Source organism: Littorina saxatilis, linkage group LG7, assembly GCF_037325665.1.
Source record: "Littorina saxatilis isolate snail1 linkage group LG7, US_GU_Lsax_2.0, whole genome shotgun sequence".
Taxonomy (NCBI): domain Eukaryota; kingdom Metazoa; phylum Mollusca; class Gastropoda; order Littorinimorpha; family Littorinidae; genus Littorina; species Littorina saxatilis.
This window is the reverse complement of record NC_090251.1, coordinates 35,333,883-35,339,721: the sequence shown is the minus strand read 5'-3', so window position 1 is coordinate 35,339,721 and position 5,839 is coordinate 35,333,883. Positions and strand designations below refer to the sequence as shown.

The 5,839-nt window shown below is 38.0% G+C and overlaps 1 long non-coding RNA gene across 1 annotated transcript; it reads right to left on the bottom strand.

Annotated features, from left to right (window-relative positions):
- Nucleotides 1-1,433: 1,433 nt before the first annotated feature.
- LOC138971302 (uncharacterized) lies at nucleotides 1,434-5,655 on the bottom strand. Its single transcript, XR_011457213.1, has 2 exons — nucleotides 5,594-5,655; nucleotides 1,434-5,072 (listed from the first exon to the last, which is right to left on the bottom strand). It is a non-coding gene; the product is annotated as an uncharacterized lncRNA (long non-coding RNA).
- Between the last annotated feature and the right edge of the window lie 184 nt (nucleotides 5,656-5,839).

The following is a 5,839-nucleotide window of genomic DNA, read 5'->3' as shown; positions in this document are numbered from 1 at the left end:
ACGTCATTCACACTCTTTACAATGATGTACAAGAACTTCATGTCACACTCTTTCATTCAGTATGGCACCATTCACACAGTTGTTATTCTGTACAAGACAATAAGTTAGTCTAACATTTAGAATGTTCATAAGATGAAAACAAGAGAAAACCAGACTGATTAAAACAACTGTTTAGTGCTAACAAAGCATGAATCTTAATGATAACGTAATACATGTTTAACTGTTAAGACCATATAAAAAAAAACTATAATTATGCTAAAATAACTTCGAACTTTTAAGAACTTCTTATAAGATACACAGCACATCTAGATAAACACCAGAAAGATAAAACAAAAGGCAACTCATTAAAACTATTAAATGCATCAATGTCTAAAACACGAAAGACTCAAATATAAGATACACAATTCTCTAGAATTGTTTATTAAAACTGAAACCGACCTGCTCAAAGTAAACCATACCCACCCCCTCCCTACCCACCCCCAACCCTCCTCCTACACTAAATACTAATTATTTCTACTCTTAACTTCCCAACTACACGTTATCCATAAACTATGCACAGGAACATGTGTGTCAGCATTATGTGGCACCGACATGACTTGTGCATATCTAGCTTACAGCTAAGGGTTAAAGTTAAAGGACTACTGCAGTGAAAAATTATATTTATAATAATTTAAAACAAAGACAAAAATAACAAGCTGAATAGAGATGGAACCGTTACAGAACAGGATGGCAAAATGTTGCGACTTTAGGAGTTGTGTTTCTGGAAGAGGTGAGTTTTGAGTGCTCGCTTGAATGACTGTACTGACTGAGAGTGGCGAATGTGAGAGGGGAGAGAGTTCCATTGAGTAGATGAGCAAAATGCAAAAGTGCGTTGTCCATATGCTTTTGATTTTGTGTGTGGGATGACTAGGGTGCGGCTATCAGAAGAGGAGCGGAGTTGTCTAGCAGGAGTGTATACAGTGAGAAGTTCAGAGAAATAAGCAGGAGACGAGGCAGAGAAGAAGTGAAAGCAGAGAGTGGACAGTTTGTATTCAATGCGGGCTTGGATGGGTAACCAGTGGAGTGAGCGGCGAAGTGGTGTGACATGATTTTTTTTCGTGCTTTGAGGATCAGGCGTGCTGCGTATGTGTGTGTGTGTGTGTGTGTGTGTGTGTGTGTGTGTGTGTGTGTGTGTGCGTGTGTGCGTGAATGAATGAATGTGTGTGTGTGTGTGTGTGTGTGTGTGTGTGTGTGTGTGTGTGTGTGTGTGTATTTTGTTTTCCTGTTGGTAGGCGTTGCAATTGTTTTTTTTTCCAGGGTAACGGCCTTTGTTTTATATAGGTAACAGGAACAAAATGTTGAATGTGAAAACTATGACATCAAAATGTAAGCAGAACATTTATTTTCTTCTTCATTGTTGCCAACAGTACAAATGTATGCATATAGTAATGAAGTACATGTGTGTACGTGTATCGCTTTATTAGCATAGCTTCACATGTTTCTCCTTTAAAACAAAAAGAACCTTACCTTTTCTTGTAATTAAAGAGCAAGTTAAATGTATACATTACATTCTGTTTGCATAAAGTATGCCTCGATGAAACAAAAACGGAGCAAATTATGCTTAACAACAAAACAGAGCACACACAACAAGTTGAACAACTAAAACATGCAAATCCGTCGAATACAAAAACTGAAGTAAGCACAAACACAACATGATTGTACTTAATCACAAAACAAAATCAAAATACTCCCAAAACAAAATCAAATTAATAACAAAACAAAATCAAAATAAATGTAGCTTCACACATCCGTCTACTCAAAAGCTTCCTAAACTTTAAACATTAACTTTACACTTCCAGCGCATGTAAGACTCCTCGATGTACTTGCGCTTGCTAATGAGATAGTACGCAATTTCCTAAACTTCACTTAACAAATTGGCATTTAAATGCAACGCAAACTAACAATGACAGAAATATTCCTTTTGTCAGAATTTGAAACACACTGAAGCATTCAATTTCATATCAGAAATAAGGAAATTACAACTACAAAAAAACACACAATTCAATTAAGGAAGTTAACATACACAACATATGCAATACACAAATTAAACGTTTTAAAAGGTCGTTGATGGATTGTTGATTATTGTATGTGTTTATTGTAGTTTCTTGTTTTGAGAACCCAGAGGGTCATCCGACACCGATTCAGCATCGACCTTACGTATATCCTGTCGTGTTGTCGGCCTACTCTTTAAAAAATCTTCAAATGTAGTTGATGGATATAGCGAATAACATTTTACCGAGGACGTAATACAACTAACAATACAACAATAAATAAAGCAGTCATGAGAAGAAGAAAATAAAAACAGAAGGAAATTTAGTGTCATGATCATCATCTGTACAAGAATTAAGCTCCGGTATTTAAAACAATTGAAGAAATGAATGGCACTCTGAAAGTTACTGTCGACATACAACATAATGTTGTGTGGGACGGCACAATTGTGAACATGAAAACAGTGCATGAATTTGAACACTGTCAAGCAAAATGTTAAAAACCAGCATACATGAACATACATGGATGCGATACATGGAACAACAACAAAATAAGAGGTAAGAAAGAGTCAGAAAGAGGTCATGTTTATTACCGTCAACTTTCTTACAGATCCTTCACATACCTTTAGTGGTGACAGCCAAACAAAACTGTATGCGGTTTGCCAGTTCGCATCTCCCGCAAACAAGTAAATAATTACCATTTCCCGTGAACACGTTCTTGGGCTAAAAGCTGTATGTGGTATGCCCACATGAACCCACATACCATCTTTTAAAATTGTCTTACGTATAGTCACACACAATGTCTGGAGGTAAAGTACCCAACACATAAATAATTCTTCCTCTTGCCGAGACTAATAGACTTCCATGTAGGCTTTTGACGTAATCAATTCACCTGGGGGACCTGATGTGAACCTGGTCGAGGGCGACTTTAGCCTGCCCAGTGGCAATCAGACATTATTTCGTGAACATATTGTAGTTTTTGACTCATTGCATGAAAGACAATGAACCTTGGTATGGTTTTAAACGAATAGCTGCCTGAGGCATGACTGCAAGCCATAGGGACTCCGCGCACCTGGACTTGACAGATCCAGTAATTTTAAGACTTAGAACTGTTAAACATTAGATCTCAAAAGAAGGGAGCTTTACAATAGGTGTATACTTACACACTAAACGGACAGAGAGAATCAGCACGGTAAAAGTACAGAAATATAAATAGCAAAACAGTGCACCTTAACCCAGTGGCTCACAGATAGCCCAATAGTACAAGCTACGTAGATAACCAATAATTGTGCAAATGCTGGAACGTCCGGAAACACCCGCTATTTAGCTTGCTTACAGCTACTTTCACTTTTGCTTTTATATTGTCACAATGCATGCAATATGTCATGTATATTTCCGTTGCTACCCGCTTGCATTTTATCTGGTGGGATAGGTTTTTCCAAAGCATAATCATCATCATCATCATCATTCTCATCCTCATCGTAGTCGTCGTCGTCGTCGTCGTCGTCGTCGTCATCATGGTCGTCGTCGTGGTTGTCGTGGTCGTGGTCGTGGTCGTCGTCATGTCCATGACCGTCAAGTCTGACGATTAGAACTGTCCTGTGTTCATTGGGCATCAGACATTTCCTCAAGTGATGGTACCATTATATAACAGTTGATACCCCGTTACAGGATATGTGTTTAGCCCCATATGGCACGGAATGTGCATGAGTTTGTTATATTTTAGTTTTGACTTCTTAGATCCAACAGTTTTAATATAGTTTGAAAAATTCGTGCGATTAGGACTAAATAAAATATGTCGAGGAACGGAAGTCGGGACTCATGACACAGGAGAGTGAAAAACGAAAATCACTCTGTGATTAATATTTACTGGATTATTCAGGATAGTTTTGGAGCAGTTTTGAGCAAATACATCCAGGCGTTTCTAAATTACAGTACAGAAAATGTCCCTCGAAGTGTTAAGGTCCAATTCGTAACACAACTTTCCAAAATGGCTCAATATGTGTAATATCTTTAGACTGTAATACACAGTACAGGATGTGACAATAGTGGCAGCAAAACAGTAATGCTATCATATTTACTGAGTGTATTTGATCATGCGATACAACGTTGTGAGAAGAAACAAATCTTCGCAAAGCTTAATAATACTGATCAAGGCAGCAGCAATTTGCGGCAATGTGACGTACATTATAATCCATACAGTCAAGTAACGCCTAAATTGAATCATTGCATAACTAGTCTAAGTAGTTTACACACGTTTGAGACAGTTCATAAAAATATGCAAGTGATAATCTCCCCAGGGGTAAAAGTAATGATATGCCATACAAGCAACCAATGACATTACAGGTTATAATTTCATAAACACTTTGATATCACATGACTTAATGTGGGGCTCGGTGTGCTTTGCAAAACTCAGAAGAATTCATCAACCATGCCTGAAAAGGGCGTCATTTTACCAAATGAAGATCGAGGCTGGACTAATCCGTACCCTTTACGAGTTAAGAGACTCTGTTTCCTACCTCAACAAAACATCCTGCATTTTCGTGTACGCAAAAAGTAAAGAAAATAAACATAAGCAGACTACAATGACAGAGAAAACAAACCCAGGCAGATCCTTGAATAATCTGCAAATAGTTGTAAAATAAGGCGCCGTTTAGTTACCAATATCTGTCATTGCTGACTAATTGTTGTAAACGTGATTTGCATCGGTTTGCTTACGAGGCTTGCCGAGAGCGGTCTTCGCCACAGGCAGTTCATAGCCATCACTGTCTCTAGTGCTAGCAAATAATGTGTCGTAGGGTTTGTCATCTCTGTTGTCATTGGTCGGTGTTTCATATATATTTCTCTGATTGGTCAGTGTTTCATATGGCCTGTTCTCGTCGGTTCCGTGCGACAGGGGTTCGTACTGGTTGGTTTGAGTGGTCAGTGAATCGTCCGGGATTTCTCCGTTGTTCTGATTGATCAATCCACCACGTGTGTTTTCTGGTGTCAAGTACATTTCGGTTGATTCTGACGATCTTGCGGGATTATTAGCTGCTGCTTGCTCTGCAATGAAGACGAAGTAGAATGCGCGATGTAATCAGGAGCGGAAAACATATACTTGTTCTTTCATAAGGGTGTGTGCTAAAACTTTGGAGTATTGTATACCGACGTTTTGTTATAAGGTTTAATATGGAAACGTTAAAACTAAATGATTTGAATTGTGTATAATATACACGCACGTTACAGTCACTCTAATTAAGCGGAGTTTTTACTGTATTGTTGTTTTGGAGTTGTAGTAGTGTATTATGAATTGCATTCTAATTTATTTCCTTGCACTGTAGTGTACGTTATTGTATTGAAGTGTGTGGAAGTGTATAATACTGTACTGTTTTTGTATTGCATTGTATTGCATTGTATTGCATTGTATTGCATTGTATTGCATTGCATTGCATAGTATTGTATTGTATTGCAATGTATTGCATTACATTGCATTGTTTTGTATTGTATTCTATTGTATTGTATTGCATTGTATGATATGATATTGTATTGTATAAGATAACTTTATTGTCAACCCTGCCCCTTACCTGGTCTGAAACTGGTGTTGGTCAAAGCTAGGGAAGTTCCACTGCCTGACCCAGGTGATCTGTGAAAAAAATGAATAAATGTAAGATGACTCAAAATTCAAACCGACAGCACTCAAGAGGTTATATGTTCAACACAGTGCAAACAGTGTAGTTATCTACCAAGAGGTTCACGTCACGTTTAGCGTCACGAAGAAAATTAAATGCTGAGGGCAGCACAATTGCCCACAATCACCGTTTTCTGGAAAT